At 44.0% G+C, this 20,247-nt stretch overlaps 1 protein-coding gene across 3 annotated transcripts in view; it reads right to left on the bottom strand.

Annotated features, from left to right (window-relative positions):
- fam110d (family with sequence similarity 110 member D) overlaps positions 1-20,247 on the bottom strand; it is a 69,520-nt gene that overhangs the window by 22,446 nt on the left and 26,827 nt on the right. The gene's annotated exons all lie outside the window — the stretch shown is intronic.

The following is a 20,247-nucleotide window of genomic DNA, read 5'->3' as shown; positions in this document are numbered from 1 at the left end:
TATTCATTTAGTAACTCCTCCATTTTCTGTGGCTCCACACAAAGGCTGCCTTGCTGATCTTTGAGGGGCCCTATTCTCTCCCTAGTTACCCTTTTGTCCTTAAAGTATTTGTAAAAACCCTTTGGATTTTCCTTAATTCTATTTGCCAAAGCTATCTCATGTCCCCATTTTGCCCTCCTGATTTCTCTCTTAAGCATACTCCTCCTTCTTCTAGGGATTCACTTGTCTATAGACAGGATCTATCCTGTCTATACCCGACATTTGCTTCCTTCTTTTTCTTAACCAAACCCTCAATTTCTTTAGTCATCCAGCATTCCCTATACCTACCAGCCTTCCCTTTCACCCTGACAGGAATATACTTTCTCTGGATTCTTGTTATCTCATTTCTGAAGGCTTCCCATTTTCCAGCATCTATGGAGAGAAAGTAGAATAACTGCCGTGCTTTGTTTAGCTCCAAGTCAACTTTTGTTTCTCAATCCACCCATACGAGAGGATCCAGCTAAATGAACAGGAGGTCATTAATTTGCCATCGCTGGTAGGACGTTGTCCTGGAAGTGTCATCCTGTCAAATTGGGCTCTGGTCCTACAATGACAGTCCATCTAAATTATGTCCCACCTTCCCCCAGGCAGTCAGAATGTGGACCATCTCATTGCTACTCATGACTGACTAATCCTTAATTTTTAATCAATATTTCTTCCTCTGTGCCCAACATTACTCAAAATAAACCCTATAAATTTGTTTAATGCATGTTGGATTTTTATCGTAGGTGTAATATCCAGGGTATTACATTTTTAAACTCCTACAGTCTTCAGAACAACCATAGCATCAGCAAAGCCACTCAGAGATCAGGCAAAAAACAGACTGGGAAGCTTCCAGAAACTTCTCTGAACAAATCTGGAATTCCAAACCCAACACCTTTCAGAGATTCACAATGACCTTGAAACAACCTGTTGTGGTGAGGCATCAAGTACAAAAAGCACAACCTCTCTAATTATCTCGTTAAAGAGACTAATTCAACATTTTATAGACACTGCTGCCCCCAACAATCAAGATCAAACAAAATTGTGGGAATATACACCCTCTTCCTGCTCCCTCAAGACTCTGTATACAAAGATAGTGAACTTTTAAAATGCATCTCTTTCTCTCCATTCTACAAGGTAAGGATTCACAGAGATAAGCAGATAATGTCAACAACATGCACTGCCAAGGATAGGACACATTGGTGAGCGTAATTTTCCCTACAGGAGGCTCCTCACTGTGTTTCCACGGCAACGCAAAAGAAAACAACTATATTGCATTTATATGTCACCTTTAATGTAGTAAAGCCCCAAGTTCACAGAACAATCGTCAGAGAGAAAAAAAATTAGAATCAATCCAATAAATGACAGGTGACTAACAAAGGTAAGGAGCATTTTACCACAAAAAAAGAGGTAAGGAGCACATTAAAGGAGGGGGGTAAAGGTTGACACAGAGGAGAGGTTTATAGGAGAAATTCCAGCGTTCAGGTCAGGTCTTAATTAATTCTAGAGAAAATATAACAGCCCGTGTGGCTCCATGGGTAAAGGTAGCACACAACACCGTTCAGACAGAGAACACAGGAGAGTTCAGAGTTAAGACCAGGCAGGTGCAAAATTACACAGGCTCAGCTCAGTTGCGGTAAAGCAGATTTAGTTTCAATAATCACTGGGATAGGAAGGAGGATTAATCAGAGTTTTTCAAAGAGGCAACACACATATAAACCCTAATATATGATATTAATTCTATGATTTGCTGAGATTCTCATTCTTGGCACCTTTCCAGTGGCTACACTAGGAACTGCATTGACTAGGCCCAGGGTCTGGGACAGTGGTGAACATCAGGGCCCAGTAACCAGGACCTGTGATAGGGGGGAAGCCCCGTGCTCGAGGTGGATTTGAGGCCACTGTGCTCAGGTCAGCTTGGCAGGGCTAGACAAGAGTAGTATGCGGCCTTGTGAATTTTGAATATGTCACCTGACTAGGCCTTCAGATCCAAATTCTCTTCCAAAACACCTTCTCCACCTTCCATTTCTCCATTAGGGCCCTCCTCAAAATCTGCCTGCAAGACCTTTCATTATCAAATGCTTTTCATAATTTCTGGACACCCCATAGACTTTTTAAAAAATGCAGCCAATAAAGTATTTTCAAAGTCTTATGAGGCAGGAAAACAAGATCCTAACAACAGCTATGAAATAAATGTGTAAACATTCTAATTTAGTTATTGGGTTAAGATAATAAATATTGATCAAATCACACAGTAGAATTTTTCTGTTCTTTTTGGAAGAGTGAGAATATTTATATGCCCATTTGAGGGGGGTTTGGAGGAAAGGGGTATCAGTCCATCTTATCTTGCATTATTTACATGAGGATAGAATTGGTACCTCCTCTGATATCCCTCCATAACTGAGGAGGATTGGTTTGGCTCACACACAAAAACAAATGGAAAATTGGGTTGGTGTTACAATTCAGGCATGCACAGAATCAGAGTAAGAGAAGGACTGGCAGATGAGCTTGGAATTCCTCAGCCATTATAGCTCTGGATCTCTTGAGCTCCCGCAGGTCTGACCTTTTGTTTAGTCTTGATTTTCCTTCTACCTCCACTGCCAGGTGCTCCTTCAGTTATTGAAGCTTTGATTTATGCATTCTCTCCTCCATCTTCCTACAGTATCTCCATCCTTTCCTACCTCCTTGACCAATCTTTTCGTCAACTTCCCTATTAACTCCTCATGTAGTTTGTTATCAAAACATAGATTATATGAAGCACTTTGGAACATTTTGTTATACTGAAGGCGCTGTATATTGAAAGTTGTTATTGATTTATGAGGACACATTGCATCAGAGTTTTAGTTCTTCAGTTTAGAAGACTATGGGAATCTATTTAACAGATTAAATACAGAAACACTTTTTCTTCAGATAGGAGGAATCAGAACAAGAAGGGAATAATCTTAAACTTAATGCCAGATCAGATTAGGATGGCACAGTGACATAGTAGTTAGCATTGCTGCCTCACAGCACCAGGGAACTAGGTTCGATTCCAGCCGTGGGTGGAGTTTTCACATTCTTCACATGTCTGTGAGGGTTTCCCCTGGGTGCTTGGGTTGCTTCCCACAGTCCAAAGATGTGCAGATTAGAAGGATTGTGCTAACTTGCCCTATTGCATACAGGGATGCTCTTTGTGTGTGGGGGGGAGGGGGTTAGTGTGGACTCGATGGGCCAAATGGCCCTCCTTCCTTCCACAATGTAGGGGATTCAATGATTACTCAGGAGTGAAAAAAGGAAGTACTTTTCCACATAAAGGATAGTCAAAATCTAACTCTTTCCCCTAAAAATCAGTGGAGTTGGGACTATTGGAAATTAAGACTAAGATTGATGGATTTTGGTCTGTAAGAATAACAAGGGATTTGGAGCAACTGCAGATGAACTGAGATTAGGTTTGGAGCATTTATAATCTAACTGAATGATGGAATAGGCTCCCGGTACTAATGAGGGGTACAGATAAGGTGAATAGCAAAGACGGGGAGTTCAAAACCAGGAGGCATATTATGAAGGTGAAAGGAGAAAGATGTAAAAAGGACACGAGGGGCAACCTTTTTTACACAAGGGGTAGTTAGTGTGTGGAATGAACTGCCAGAGGAAGTGGTGGGTGCAGGTATAGTGACAACATTTAAAACACATTTGGATAAGTACATGAATAGGAAAGGTTTGGAGGGATATGGGCCAAACGCAGGCAGGTGGAACTAGTTTAGTTTGGAGACATGATCGGTGTGGACTTGGGTCTGTTTTCATCCTGTATGTCTCTATAACTGAATGACCTCCCTATATGTATGATGAGCAGCTGTAATAAACCAGCCCTGTTTCCTTTGCTCCATGGGTTTCTAACTAACTATAGCCAAAACATGTCCAGCAATTACTTTTCCTCCCTCTCCAGCACTATCATTTCTGGAGACCCGGAGGATCTATGCTTGGCACTTCATCCTTTCCATGCTATGATACAATGGCACTTTGGAACATTTTGTTATACTGAAGGCGCTGTATATTGAAAGTTGTTATTGATTTATGAGGACACATTGCATCAGAGTTTTAGTTCTTCAGTTTTGAAGACTAAAGATTAGCTTCAAAGACCAAAGATTAGCTTCCTCAATGTTGATTACTGCCAACTCAACCTCACTAACAACTCTCTCGACACTTTCACCACCTTGCTGTTGTCATACTGCTTACCTGGATGCCAATATTGGATGATATACAACTTCTCCTGTTTAAACATTGGTTATTCCACAACCACTGTCTTCAGCTGACACCATGAAACCATTCTCTTGCCACATCTTCCAGCTTTTTCTGTTTGCCAACCCATGTTGACTCAGGCTGTTTGAGTTGATCTATTGCTAAGCTTCCAAATCATTCCCTTTTCCTCATAAACTTCCATTTCCATAACATTGGCTCTCTTTGACACTGCTGCAGCTTATCAGCTGCTGATGATTTTAACCAGGAGTTTGTTATCATCAAAATTGAAGGCCAGCCATCTACCTTCACAAAGTTCAATGATATCAGATCCCCCAATGCCCCCATATTGAAACCCCTCCACAGCCTCTCCCTGTCCTAAGCTGTAAGCTTTTCCAAATCTTCAAGATCTCTGCCCTCTAAACCTGGCCGTGATCCATACCCCATCATTTCGTCCCCACCACTGGCTTAACCATTTTCTACTGACAGTAAAGTTCTCTTCCTTATATACAAGAAGCAAGTTGAGTCACAAGAGGAAATCTGGAAGTCTCTGTCTGAAATAATTGAATTGAGTTAGTTTTCTTGTCACATATACTCAAATGAGTACAATGAAAAGATTATACGTCGCCACTTCCAGCACCATCTTAGGTACAAAGGAATCTAGGTACAGTTTCTTTAGTTGCAAGATCTTAATGGTCAGAATTTGTTATTGAGGGATATGGAATAATGGAGGGTAAATAAAAGTAAAGTTGAAACCAGCTATGATCAAATCAAATGGGAGAACATGCTGAATGTCCTTACAGTTAGGTACAACTCCCGCCATTAATCTTACATTTACCTCAACCCAATCCAATATACATTTTCTCCTTTAAGATGTTGTTTAATGCCACTTCTCTATCTGAAATATTGATTGTCCATCCTAGTACTCTAAATGAATCACTGTCAAATTTTGATTCATTGATACAATCTTCAGATGCCTTTCTTAACAGCGCAACAGAAACACAAGTTGTCACCATTTCCATCGCAGGGATGTGGGGACAAGGTAGGGAATTGGTGATATATGAATTGCTCCTTCGGATGGTCAGCACAGATATGATGGGTCAAATGGCTTTCTATTGTGTTGCAATGGTTCCAGGATTCTATGCCTGGAAAAGACAGTGCAATAGCAGCAAAGTGGCAACAGATCTGCTCCCAGCACATGAGCAAAATCTACCCTGTGTCAAGCTCGGTTTCCTTTGCTGGAAACAGTTTTAGCATTTGCAAATTACACTAAAGGAACGTGGCTAATGCATGGGAATTTTACCCTTCAACTGCAGCGAGAAGGGCTGCTGTGGCTGCAATCTCAACATCAGGCGGACACATGTTCTCTCTGCAGTCTGTCTTTTTCATGTTTGTCCAGACCCTATTCACTGCTCAGAGCGGAATAATCAGCCAGAATAAAGTCATTAGTTTCAGGTAATAATCAGGGCCGGCACCTCTGAGGCTCTTGGGATCTGCCCTCTGCACATCAAACAGTGGCTGCCTCCGCTGGCTGCTACAACACGAGCTGTTCTCAGTAAACACAGAGGAGCAGGGGCACTCAGGGCTAAGAACAAAACAGCAGGGAAATGAAAGGAGGGTGGGATAGAGAAATACAGTGCGTAAAGCATGAAGAAAAGAGAGACTGTTAAGTGAGGGACAGGAACAAGGAGTTAGATTGACCAAGAAAAGGTGCAAGGCAGAGGAGAAAGAGAGAGAAAAACGGAGGAGAGACCGCTGAGTGTGTGAGTGAAGTGGAGGGAATGAGAAAAGAAAAGAGAAAGAGCATAAGAAGGACAAAGTAGATGAGGAAGAGAGAAATAAAAACTGAGTGAGCAAAGGGGCACAAGTGGGACATGTAAACAGTTGGTGAGAAAGAGAAATAGAAGTGAGAAAAGGAGAGAGAGTGAGAGAACGAGGAAGAGCAAGAGAGTGAGTGTGTGTGAGAGAGAAAGATGAGTAAGCAATGAGATGAGGCAGTAAGTGTCCCCACTCTCGCCTTCTCTCTCACACAATTTTTCTCTCTTAAAACCTCTCACTTCACTCTCACACAGTCCTTTCTCTCTCCCCCTCCCTTTTCTCAATCGAATTCTCCCTGTTCCTGCCCCTCATCCTTCATGCGTACAATCTGCGTTTCTGTATCCCATCTTCCTTTCATTTCCCTGCTAAAGAAAGCATGAGAACAGATGTTTCCGTGGATCCTGCCTGACTTACTGAGTGTTTCCAGCACACTCTGTAAATGTGCACAATTACTTGCTTGATTAACAAGTGGTTTTGCTCACCCAGCAAATGGCAGATGAATGAACATCATGCAGCACATCAGAAAGCAATAGTCGTTGCTCACTCCTTGATATGTAAAATAATCAAGAGAGTTCAATTGCTTCCTCTCTCAGCAGAGACCTCAAACAGAAGTTGACTTGTAACTTCAGGCTGGCTGGCTCCTCAGCTGGTTCCCATAAAACTTCAAAAAGCACAGCTCCCTGTTACAGGTCAGAACTGATATAAACTGCCTTTGAATTGTACCCACCACCCAATATAATCTGTAAATGGAACCTCCATAACCACCAGGTTGTCCGTCAAAGACAACAACCAATCAATCAATCACCCTTCCCCCTTCTCAAAGCTGCCAATCAATTCCACCACCCTAGCCTGATCATGATCCTTTTGATCTTTGTAAAGGTGATCTATGAGAACTTCCAAGTGCAAAAGAAGGAGCAAACAGCTCTCTGCTGATCAATGAGCAAGGTGTCAAAATACTGATAGTGGCTTGGGTGAGCGGTCACAGGGTGCAGTGAATCTGAAGTGGCCTTTGTTTCTCTACATTTCAATCCAATGGAATGATCTGGCATATAACATCTAACCATCGCTCTTCTCAGCCTGGTGTGACCACATTACCTAGCTAATTCTTTTGTGGTTCATTCAGGAGTGAAATGAGGAAACACCTTTCCATGTAAAGGACAGTCAAAATCTAACTGTTTCCCCTAAAAAACAGTGGAGCTGGGGCTATTGGGAAATTAAGACTGAGACTGATGGATTGTGGTACGTAAAACTATCAAGGGATTTGGAGCAACTGGAGATAAACTGAGATAAGTTTCAGAGCATTTATAATTTAACTGAACGATGGAACAGGCTCAAGTCCCACTCACTCCAGAGGCCTGTAGTAACATCTCTGAAGTGGTTGATTCAAAAATATCCATTTTCACAAGGATTTCAAATCCCAATGAGCCAGTCTCAGATAGCTAGAAACAAATGGGACATGTACACAATTGGAGAGAAAGAGAAAAATAAGTGAGAAAAGGAGAGAGGGTGGGAGAAAGAGGAAGAGAAAGAGAGTGGGTGAATAAGCCCAGTGAATAAACTCTTGAGACTTGAGCACTTAATTGAGGCTGGCTCATTTCAAGCAGAACAGACACAGGTTTGTGTGTTATTCTTTCGTCAGACGAGGGCATCACCAGCATTTGTTGCCTATCCATACTTGCCCTTCAATTAAGTGGTTTGCTACAACAATTCAGAGATATTGTTGTGGGCCTGGAGTCACATGTAGACCAGACCAGGTAAAGACAGTAGGTTGCTTTCCCTAAAGGATATGAGTGAATCAGGTAGGTTTTTTAATACAGCAGTCATTGATAAGTTCATGATCACTGTTATTGAGATTAGCTTTCAATTCCAGATTTATTAATTGAATTCAAATTCTACCAGGTAGTATACTTGGATTGGAATTTGAGTCCTCAGAGCATTAGTCTGGCCTTCTGGATTATTAGCCCAACATCACCACCCACTTCCGGGCGAGATTTTAAAAACAAGGACCCCATCTGACTTCTCAGATGCATGAGATCCAACTTAGAGTCATAGGGTCATAGCGATGTACAGCATGGAAACAGGCCCTTTGGTCCAACTTGTCCACGCCGACCAGATATCCCAACCTAATCTAGTCCCATTTGCCAGCACTTAACCCATATCCCTCTAAACATTTCCTATTCATATACCCACAGAGATGCCTTTAAAATGTTGTAATTGTACCAGCCTCCACTACTTCCTCTGTTCCAGCCTTTGCGTGAAAAAATTTGCCTCTTTAGGTCCCTTTATATCTTTCCCCTCTCACCCTAACCTATGCCCTCTAGTTCTGGACTCCCCCACCTCAGGGAAAAGACCTTGTCTCTTTATCCTATCCATGCCCCTCATGATTTTATAAACCTCTATAATGTCAACCCTCAGCCTCCGACACTCCAGGGAAAACAGTCCCAGCTTATTCAACCTCTCCCTATAACTCAAATCCTCCAACCCTGACAACATCCTTGTAAATCTTTTCTGAACTCTTTCAAGTTTCACAACAGCTTTCCAATAGGAATAAGACCAGAATTGCACACAATATTCCAACAGTGGCCTAACCAATGTCCTATACTGCCGCAACATGACCTCCCAACTCCTGTTTTCAATGCTCTGACCAGAGAGATTTCCGTTCAGTCTTGGCCAATGTTTATCAGTCAAGTATCATCACGGAAACAGATCACTTAGTAATTTTTTTAATTGCTGTGTGAAAATTGGCAGCCACAATTTCTACACTTCACAATAATTCATTGATTGTGGAGCTGTTTGATACTTCCTGTCATTGTGAAGGATACTATATAAAGACTTTTTGCTCATGTGTGTGGAGCCAGACATGAACCCACAAACCACTGGCTCAGTCAAGAGTGCTGCCCGCTGAGTCATAGCTGACCCAGTTTGGGATAAGTTACCAGCAGGCAACTAGGACCTAAGAAGCAGTTTCTCTTGCGGGGCAGTGATGGTGGTGGGGCGTGGGAGTGCAGCTAGGGGGTGGTGGAAGAAAACATATTGCAGGTTAAATTAAGACATGGATAGACAACCTGAATCTGCAACTCACTGTCTTTGAGCTTTGTAGACCACGGTTTTTATTATCTTCAGTGAGCACTCTTTAAATGAGTCACAACTCTGAATGCTCATGAATGGGAACTAAGAGCTGTTGAAGAGCTGTTGACTACAATACTTCTATTCCTTTAATGTGTGCCAGAACTCTGTACCAATTTTGTACAATAAGCTATATTGTTATAGTGTCTTTAATGTTATAAACATTCCAAGTAAACACTTCACAGGAGCATTATCAGGTAACATCTGAGCAACATGAAGAGATAATACGACAAGTGATCAAAATTTTGTCAGAGGTGGGTTTCGAGAAGGAAGCTAAAAGGAAGAGAAAGGCTTGAGAAGATTTTTAGGGAGGGAAAGCAATCATGCCAATGGTGGAGCAATGTATATGTGGTTAGAATTGAAGAAGTGTCAAGATCTCAGTGGGAATTAGGGTTTGAGGGCTTACAGAGATAGGGAGAGGTATGCGCATTAGAATTTTGAAGATTTGAATGAGAATTTTAAAAATGGAGGCATCTTTAGACTAGGGTGTGACACTTGATTGTTGGGTGTATGGCATTCAGTGTGAGTTATGATAAGAGAAGCAGAGTTTTAAATAAACTTAAGTTTACAGAGGGTTAAAAAACGTACAGCCAGAACAGCATTCAGAGTAGCAACAAAAATCTGCAAGTGCACGATGGACATAACAGGTCAAATGGAAGGTTACATTCAAAACACTAACGTCCTCTGTGAAGAGCCTGCCTGGCTGCTTTAAACAGCTAGCATTTCTCTGCCTCCATCTCTGTGAACGCTGACTCTCCAGTGAGTCCTGTGGCTGATGTAATAGTCCTGTTTTAAGCACTTCACACCATTGTGAACTAGTTAAAGCAAGAAGTTGGCAAACAACAGCTGGAAACAGAGAGGAAGAGGGATGGAGGCGGATGCTCAATAATTACAGTGAATTATCAAGTGGTCATTAAAATGCAAAACACTGCGGATGCTGGAAATTGGCAACACTGAGCAGGTCAGGCAGCATCAGTGAAGAGAAACAGTTTATGGAATTGGCTGAGGTTGCCATTTCATGGCAATGGTGTCTATACTTTTACACAGATGCTGAGAGAACTCTGTGTTTTCAGCATTACTTCTGTTTTTAACAGTAAGTGGATGTTGTTGAAATGTGCAGTCACAAGCAAACCAACAGTCCTTCCTACATTAGAAAGTTATGGGTTCTCCCCATGTTTGCTCAGGTCTCCTCCTACAGTCCAAAAATGTGCAGGTTAGGTGAATTGGCCATGCTAAATTGCCCATAGTGTTCAGGGATGTGTAGGTTAGGAGTATTAATCAGGGGTAAATGTAGAGTAATAGGGTAAGGAAATAGTTTTGGGTGTGGGCTGAAGGGCCTGTTTCCACACTCAAGGGATTCTTAAAAAAAAAGTCATCACTGAGAAGATACAGATTTAAGGTGATTTGCAAAATTACTAGCGGCAACATGAGGAAATTCTTTTGGTGCACAGCAAGTAATTGCCTGAAAGGGTAGTGGAAACAGATTGAATTGTAACACTCAAAAGAAAATTGGGTGACTAATGGAAGAAAGAAAACAAAACAAGGGTCTGGGAAAAGAACACAGGCAATGGAACTAACTAAATAGTTCTTTCAGACAAGGCAAACATTGTTTGACAAAAGTAAAATTTTGTTTGACAATCTTATTCGACTTTTTGAGGTTATAACCAGCAGGGTAGATAAAGGGGATTCGTAGATGTAGTCTGGATTTCCAAAAGGCCATATAAAAGATAGCAGTCCATGGAACGGTGGTAATATTTTAACATGGATGGAAGATTAGTTAACAAGCAGGAAACCAGATGACCAGAGCAATTTCAAATTGGCCTGTTGTAAGCAGAAAGGATTAGTGTTGGGGCCTTAGCTGTTTACAACCTTCATTACTAACAGCCTTAATGAATTGGACAATAAAATCAAGAATATCTGGGTTCGCTAATAATATAAAGCTAGGTAGGAATGCAAGTTGTGAAGAGGTTACCAAGATGCTGCAAAAAGATATAAGCAGATTAACAGAGTGGGCAACAAGGTAACAGATGAAGTATAATGTGTGGAAGTCTGAGCTTATTCACTTTGCTAGGAGAAAAACAAAAGCGGCATATAATTTAAAAAGGTAGAAACTTGTAAATGTTGACCTTCAGAGTCACTTCAAGTCATACAGCATGGAAACAGACCCTTAGATCCAACTTGTGTGTACTGTGAACGAAGATGCATATATATCATAGCAAGCAATTAGTAAGGCATATGTTGGCTTCTATGGTAAAGAAATTGGAGTACAAGAATAAAGAGGTCTTGCCACAATTGTACAGAGTTTTGGTGAGATCACACCAGGGAGTAGTGTCTATAGTTTTGGACTCTATATTTACTTGAATGGGAAATGGTATAGGAGAAGTTCAATAGACTAGCTCCTGGGATTAGACGGTATGCCTATGATGAAAGGCTGAGTAAATTGGGCACCTAAATCTGGAATTCAAAGAATAAGGAAATATATAAGATTCTGAAGGGGTTCGGCAGGATACTTGCTGAGTGGTTCTTTCCTCTGGCTGGAGGATCTGGGAAACAGGATAACCATTTCAAACTGAAAGAGGAGGAAAGAAATCTTCACTCAAAAGCTTCTGAACCTTCGGAACTTTCTTCTCGAAAGGGTCGTGGGTGCAGTAGATTGGTATGTTCATAGTGATGAAAAGAGTCAGACTCAAAGAGTCACATACTCCTACTCTTAGATTTCATGTTCTGTGAAGCAGCAGCAACAGATCAATGGGCCAAATGGCCTCATTTAGTCTTATATCAGACAATTCAATGCTGCACTGTCAGAAGTGCCATCTTTCAGATGAGATGTTAAGTAAAGGTCCAGTCTGTCCTAGCAAGTGGATGTTTGTTGACCGCAAGTATTTAAAGATTGATCTATTATTTTCTATTAGGTACAGAGTGAGCCACCTATTAATTCTTCCCAGAATATTCTACTTTTGTGTTTATCCTACCTTGTTAAAAAAAGACTGCTATAAATATGGAAAGCATGTTTTAAAGCACTAATGAGGAAATCCCCACATTGAGAGTTCCCTTAGCAATCTGCAGCTGGCTGAGTTTTCCTTTAAAGAAATGTAATAATTTCAGAGGGTGAATATTGCCTGGTTTTGAAGTGAATCAACTCTCTGTAGAATGGAGCAGTGAAAACATTACCACAGTCTGTTTCCTCCTGCTGTATTTTAAAACTGGCCAAATACAATTGTTTACACAAAAGCAAGACGCAGTGTCTCATTTTCATATTTGAATGGGTAAGATTTTTTTGCATCTATATATTTATGAGGAAAAAAAAAGACTTGCATTCATATTGTGGCTTTAGTGTAGTAAAGCGTTGAGGTTTACGTAGAAATTTGACACAATTTCACAGGATCATGGGATGGCCATTTGTACCATTGTGTTATGCTGCCTCCTTAGCATAACTACTTAGTTTGTCCTGTACCCCAGATTCTTAGAGTCATAGAGATGTACAGCATAGAAACAGACCCTTCGGTCCAACCCGTCCATTCCAACCAGATATCCCAACCAAATCTTGTCCCACCTGCCAGCACCCGGCCCATATCCCTCCAAACCCTTCCTGTTCATATACCCATCCAAATGCCTCTTAAATATTGCAATTGTACCAGCCTCCGCCACTTCCTCTGGCAGCTCATTCCATACATGTACCACCCTCTGTGTGAAAAAGTTGCCCCTTAGGTTCCTTTTATATCTTTCGCCTCTTACCCTAATCCTATGCCCTCTAGTTCTGGATTCCCCCACCCCAGGGAAAAGACTGTCTACTTATCCTATCCATGCCCCTCATAATTTTGTAAACCTCTATAAGGTCACCTCTCAACCTCCTACTCTCCAGGGAAAACAGTCCCAGCCTGTTCAGCCTCTCCCCATAGCTCAAATCCTCCAACCCTGGCAATATCCTTGTAAATCTTTTCTGAACCCTTTCAAGTTTCACATCTTTCCGATAGGAAGGAGACCAGAATTGCACGCAATATTCCAAAAGTGGCCCAACCAATGTCCTGTACAGCTGCAACATGACGTCCCAACTCCTCTACTCAATACTCTGACCAATAAAATAAAGCATACCAAACGCTTTCTTCACTATCCTATCTACCTGCAACTCATCACTGTAGCCCAGCAACTGTTTCTAGCTGAAGTATTGAACCAATTCCTTTAATGATAGTTACTATCGAAGGGCAGAATGGCCTACTCCTGCACCTATTGTCTATCGATGCATCTTGTATCACCCATTCAGTCATATCCTGCTGCATAAAGAGGTATTATGGTCAAAAGCTTTTGCAAACATCGAAGTGTGAAGAAGTATCTTTAAGGAGGAGAGAGGGATAGAGAGCTCATTCCTGAACCGAGGTACATTAAGAAAGTTAGAGATTGTCAGGAGACCAGAGTGCAGTGATCTCAAAGAATAGTAGAGTTGCAGAAAGTTGCAGAGCTATGGAGGAACAAGAGTGAACAATGTTAGTGTGATAAGTTACGAATTCAAGTTTAGGTATAATGTAGGGTGGACAGCATTGGAATAGTGGAGTCCAGTTACAACATGGCATAACTAAAGCTTTCAGCAGCTAATGAACTGAGGCAGGACTGAGACATTACAAAGGTGGAAGTGAACAGTCTTGATGATGGAGAGACAAAGGGGTCAGCATCAGTGCAGAGTCAAGCAGAACACCAGATTTGTGAATGATCTGCTTGAGGCTCAGGCAATGCCCAGTTGAGTTGGTGGTAGGGAAACAGTTTAACTCAATCTTTACAAAGATATATCCAATACCAATGCAGTAGGGGCTGACAGCGCATGGGCAAACTCTTTTGATGTCTGTCTGGTCAGCAGCAGACATTAGATTGTAACTCTAGAGCTGGTAACTGGATTCACTGTGTCTCCTCTCCAAAACTTACACTCTCTATGTTGGCCTCTGCAGTTCTGCAACCTTCATTCAAAAGATCCCAGTAGTAATGGACAGCTCTGGGATAAAACATTAAGATCAAGTAATGTTATTCCTCATGAAAGCGACTGTATCTATCTGGAGCCCCATGTACAAGTCGTTTTGCTATAATGCGACAGTTATTCTTCTGCAACCTCACGTTATAGAAAATGATGCTATGGAAAACTACTTTAGAAGATCGCTATAACCATTCAGTAGAAAGTTTACATTATCCAAACAACATCCACCATTTGTCAATCACATTGCAGCCAATTTGTGCTGACAAAACTCACATTATAGCAGAACGATCTGTAGCTCAGAAGGGGTAAGCAATTATAAAATAAGTATGAAAAAAATTGACAGGTCTCTTATCAACATTCCAAGGTGGGCCTGGAGCCTCCAGGAATTCAATTCAATTTTACTGGACATTGTTGCAAACAGCAGCTAAGGAAAATATTATCAATGCATTTAAAAATATATATTTTTCTTATTCCTTGAATATTAGTTGCAAAAGATATTTGAAGTGGAAAGAGAACTGTTTGGTTAATTGAAGCAATTGGAAAGAAGCTAATAATGAAAATGGAAGAAATATTCAAGTCAAGATAGCTCATTGCACTGGGTAGCAATTACACACAATTTGAAAGGAACTGCAAAACCTTGGAGCTTCTCAGCACTGACGAATGTCAATTCAGTCAGACAGCTTCCCACGGACATCTGGATTTCACTAGACAGTCAGGAAAGTGCAATGATAAGAAACAAAGATGGCTGATTGGATCCTGCACAGGGGAGAGGCAGAGTGCAAAAGAAAGAATAAGAATTGACAGAAATGTCTTCCAGAGTCAAAAGTGTGATGACTCTGATCTCCAGTGGCTGCAGTCCTCACTTTCTCCCAGAATTGTCTTCCAGGTAATGCCGGAAGGAAAAGAACTTTCAAGAATTCTACAGAGACCTAAATGCTAGAAAAGTTCGCTCCAGGCCAGTCAATGGTTGGATCTGATAAGATGAGCTAATGGTAAAGAATAGCAGCATTGCCAGGATATATGTAAACATGTTGTATCTCTCCCAAAAGCTGTGTCTGCATGATGTAAGAGTTTTATGAAAGAGTATGAGAGAGAAAGACAAAGAGAAGGCAAAAGAGCATGGAACTGTGAGCCAGAGTAAAACGGTGGTGGGGGGTGGGGGAAGAGAGAGAGAGAGAGAAAGACAGAGAGAGAAAACATGCAAGAAAATGAGAACAAGACAGTGGAAGGGTGCAGGAATGTGTGCAAGAGCAAGAGAGCAATGAGAATGAAAGAGAAAGTGAAAGAGAGGGAATAAACATTCTGGGACATCCACATTCTAAAAGCTACTATACAAACTTGCTTGAGCAAAGTGGAAAGGCTCCTGGCCCAGGTCGATAATCTCTTTGAGAGCTCCACAAATGATGATGGGCCTGGATGTTGCCAGGGTTGGAGGATCTGAGCTACAGGGAGAGGCTGAACAGGTTGGGGCTGTTTTTCCTGGAGCGTCGGAGGCTGAGGGGTGACCTTATAGAGGTTTACAAAATTATGAGGGGCATGGATAGGATAAATAGACAGTCTTTTCCCTGGGATCGGGGTGTCCAGAACTAGAGGGCATAGGTTTGCGGTGAGAGGGGAAAGATATAAAAGAGACCTAAGGGGCAACATTTTCACACAGAGGGTGGTACGTGTATGGAATGAGCTGCCAGAGAATGTGGTGGAGGCTGGTACAATTGCAACATTTAAGAGGCATTTGGATGGGTATATGAATAGGAAGGGTTTGGAGGGATAGGGGCCGGGTGCTGGCAGGTGGGACTAGATTGGGTTGGGATATCTGGTCAGCATGGACAGGTTGTACCGAAGGGTCTGTTTCCATGCTGTACATCTCTATGACTCTATATGCTTTTCCTTGTGAATGAGTCCAGAACAAGGGGGCATAGATATAAAATTGTCACCAATAAATCCAAAAGGAATTTGAGGAAAAACCCTTTTAGCCAGAAACTGGTTTGAATCTCGACCTGCTACCAGATGTTAATAGTATAGATGCACTTAGGGGGAGGCCAGCGAAATATATGAAGGGGAAAGGATTGCTGATGTATGTAGTTGTGGGTGGCTCTTTGAAGTACAGTTATTAATGTTAAAGGTCATTTGGATTGAATGGCCGGCTTTTGTGCTGTGCATTTGAGGTAATTTTCCAAAGTTTAATTAGGACAGGAATGAACTTCCCTTTTCTCTGAAAAGAAACTGATCTTGTTAACATTAACAAGATGTAATTAACAAATAAGAAACAATTATCAGAATCCAATGGCTCATTTATCTAAGTTTATACTTCCAGAAACTTGTTAATTGAATGTTATTTAAGTTGCTTGCATAAGCATCGAGTTTGGTGAAAGGTCTCACGATCCCCAGTAAACACAACTTTGTACCTGGTAAAATACCAGGTACAACGCTGCCGTGCAGAGAATCTGAAATAAAAAACACAGATCTAGCCACTCCCTACCGATACAGTAGGACACCTTCAGTGCACACAATGTAGTGGTTCAGGAAGGTAGCTCATCATCACCTTCCCAAGGACAATTAAGGGATGGGTAGACCAGTCACATCCCCAGTTCTAGAATGAATTGAAACAGGGGCCAGCTAACAGCTGTGGAGGGTGAAACAAGGGTTAATCCTTGGTCGACAACCTTTATCAGAACTGGAATTTGTTAGAGATTAAAAGCTTTTATGCAAATACACTGCCAAGTGTAAAAGAAGTGAATAATAACTAGCAACTTATTGCAAATGACAGTTCATTCTTTTCTTTGCATTCTCTGAGGTGGGTATAACTGCAAACAGTATTTGTCGCCCAACAGTAAATAAGATGTTGATGAGCTGCATTCACAGAATCGTTGCAGCTTATGTTGTGTCGGCACACCCACAGGGCAGTCAGTGTAGTGTGGGCACACCGACAGCGCAGCCTGTGTAGTGTCGGCACACTCACAGCACAGCTTGTGCCTTGACGGCATAGCTGCGGCGCAACCTGTGTAGTGTCGGCACACCCACAGTGCAGCCTGTGTATTGTGGGCACACCCACAGCACAGTCTGTGTAGTGTCAGCACACCCACAGCACAGCCTGTGCCTTGTCGGCATAGCCGTGGCGCGACCTGTGTAGTGTGGACATGTCCAGAGCGCAGTCTGTATCATGTCGGCAGACCCACAGCACAGCCTGTGCTGTGTTGGCACACCCACAGCACGGCCGTGGCACAGCCTTTGTAGTGTCGGCACACCCATAGCACAGCCTGTGCCGTGTCGGCACACCCACAGCGCAGTCTGTGTAGTGTCAGCACACCCGCGGCGCAGGCCATGTAATGTAGGCACACCCACGGCGCAGTCTGTATAGTGTCAGTACACCCACAGCGCAGCCTGTGTAAAGTAGGCACAGCCGCGGCCCAGTCTGTGTAGTATAGGCACACCCAGGGTGCAGCCTGTGTAGTGTAGGCACAGCCATGGCGCAGTCTGTGTAGTGTTGGCATACCCACAGCGCAGTCTGTGTCGTGTCGGTACAGCCACAGCGCAACCTATGTCGTGTAGGCACAGGCGCGGTGCAGTTTGTCCAGTGTAGGCACACACAGCGCAGTCTGTGCCATATTGGCACACCCACGGCACAGTCTGTAGTGTGTTGCACACCCACAGCGCAGTCTGTGCCATGTAGGCACAGCCGCGGCATAGTCTGTCTAGGGTAGGCACAGCCGCAGCGCAGCCTGTGTAGTGTCGGCACACGCACAGCGCAGACTGAGTAGTGTCAACATACACACAGCGCAGACTGAGTAGTGTCAGCACACCCACACAGCAGTCTGTGTAGTGTCGGATCACCCACACAGCAGTCTGTGTAGTGTCGGCACACGCCCAACGCAACCTGTGTAGTGTCGGCACACCTGCGGCGCAGGCCGTGTAGTGTAGGCACACCCACAGTGAAGTCTGTGTAGTGTCGGCACACGCACGGTGCAGTCTGTGTAGTGTCGGCACACGCACAACGCAACCTGTGTAGTGTTGGCACACCTGCAGCGCAGGCCGTGTAGTGTAGGCACACCCACAGTGAAGTCTGTGTAGTGTCGGCACACGCACAGTGCAGTCTGTGTAGTGTCGGCACACGCACAACGCAACCTGTGTAGTGTCGGCACACGCACAACACAACCTGTGTAATGTCGGCACACGCACAGCGCAACCTGTGTTGTGTTGGTACACCTGCGGCGCGGGCCATGTAGTGTTGGCACACGCACAGCGCAACCCATGTAGTGTCGGCACACCCACAGCACAGTCTGTGTAGTGTAGGCACACCCATGGCGCAGTCTGTGTAATGTCGGCACACGTGCAGCGCAACCCGTGTAGTGTCGGCACACTCACAGCACAGCCAGTGTCACGTAGGCACTGTCGCGGCGCAGTCTGTCTAGTATAGGCACACTCATGACGCAGCCTGTACCGTTTTGGCACACCCAGAGCACAGCCTGTGTCGTGGCGGCACACCCACAGCGCGGTCTGTGTAGTGTCGGCACACCCACGGCGCAGTCTGTGCAGTATCGGCACACCCACGGCACAGCCCATGTCGGGTAGGCACATCCACAGTGCAGCCTGTGTAGTGTCAGCACACCCACAGCGCAGTCTGTGTATTGTGGGCACACCCACAGCGCAGTCTGTGTAGTGTCGGCACACCCACAGCGCAGTCTGTGCAGTGTTGGCACACCCAAGGCGCAGTCTGTGTAGTGTCGGCACAAGCACAGCGCAACCCGTGTAGTGTCGGCACACCCATAGCGCAGCCTGTGTCATGTAGGCACAGATGCGGCGCCGTCTGTCTAGTGTAGGCACACCCACGGCGCAGCCTGTGCCGTTTCGGCACACCCACAGCAGAGTCTGTGCCGAGTCGGCACACCCACAGCGCGGTCTATATAGTGTGGGCACACGCACAGCGTAGTCTGTGTAGTGTCAGCACACCCCGGCACAGTCTGTGTAGTGTAGGCACACCCACAGCGCAGCTTGTGTAGTGTCGGCACACCCACAGCGCGGTCTGTGTAGTGTCGGCACAACCATGGCGCAGTCTGAGTAGTGTCAGCACACCCACGGCGCAGTCTGTGCAGTATCGGCACAGCCCGTGTTGTGTAGGCATACCCACGGCACAGGCCGTGTAGTGTAGGCACACCCACGCACAGCCCGTGCAGTGTAGGCACACCCACAGCGCAGTCTGTGTCCTGTCGGCACACCCACAGTGCAGTCTATGCAGTGTCGACACACCCACATTGCAGCCTCTGTAGTGTCAGCACACCCATGGTGCTGACTGTGTAGTGTCAGCACACCCATGGTGCTGACTGTGTAGTGTCGGCATACCCATGGTGCAGCCGGTTTAGTGTCAACATACCCACAGCATAGCCTGTGTAGTGTCGGCACACCCACAGCGCACTCTGTGCAGTATCGGCACACCCACAGCGCAGTTAGGAACTGAGGTTCATGATTTTCAACGACTGGTGATAAGGAAATGGCATTATAGTTCAAAGTCAGGATAGTGTGTGATTTGGAGGGAACTGGGAGCTGGTGGTGTTCCATGCATTTACCAGCTTTGACCCAGTAGTAGAGAAGTTGGAAGTATTGCCAATGCTGAATGCTCAAATGGCTTCAGGACAGCCACGCCATCAGAGGGGCTGTTGACTCCTCAGCAGTCTCCAAGGCACTTTGTGGGAGGAACTGCCACATGCAGTAAGTACTCCTGCCATGGAACAAGTAACCCAATAAGGAGAGTTATTGTGGGACAGGGGAGGGTGTGGAAGTGATCATTGCTGGTGAACTTTGAGAATTTCTGGCCATGGACCCTCTTTTCCTCTCCTATCCCCTTCCCACTGAAGCATGGAAAGTGAGGAAGGATGTGTCAGGTTACAGCGGGATATAGATAAGTTGCAGAGCTGGGCAGAAAGGTGACAAATGGAGTTCAATGTAGGTAAGTGTGAGGTGATTCACTTTGGTAAGAGTAACAAAAAGATGGGGTAATGGGCTAATGGTCAGATACTTGGTAGTGTGGATGAGCAGAGAGATCTTGGTGTCCATGTACACAGATCTCCGAAAGTTGCCACCCAGGTAAATAGTGCGGTAAAGAAGGCATATGG

The sequence above is a fragment of the Chiloscyllium plagiosum genome, chromosome 27 (genome assembly GCF_004010195.1).
Source record: "Chiloscyllium plagiosum isolate BGI_BamShark_2017 chromosome 27, ASM401019v2, whole genome shotgun sequence".
Classification (NCBI taxonomy): domain Eukaryota; kingdom Metazoa; phylum Chordata; class Chondrichthyes; order Orectolobiformes; family Hemiscylliidae; genus Chiloscyllium; species Chiloscyllium plagiosum.
This window is presented reverse-complemented; position numbering and strand designations above follow the sequence as displayed.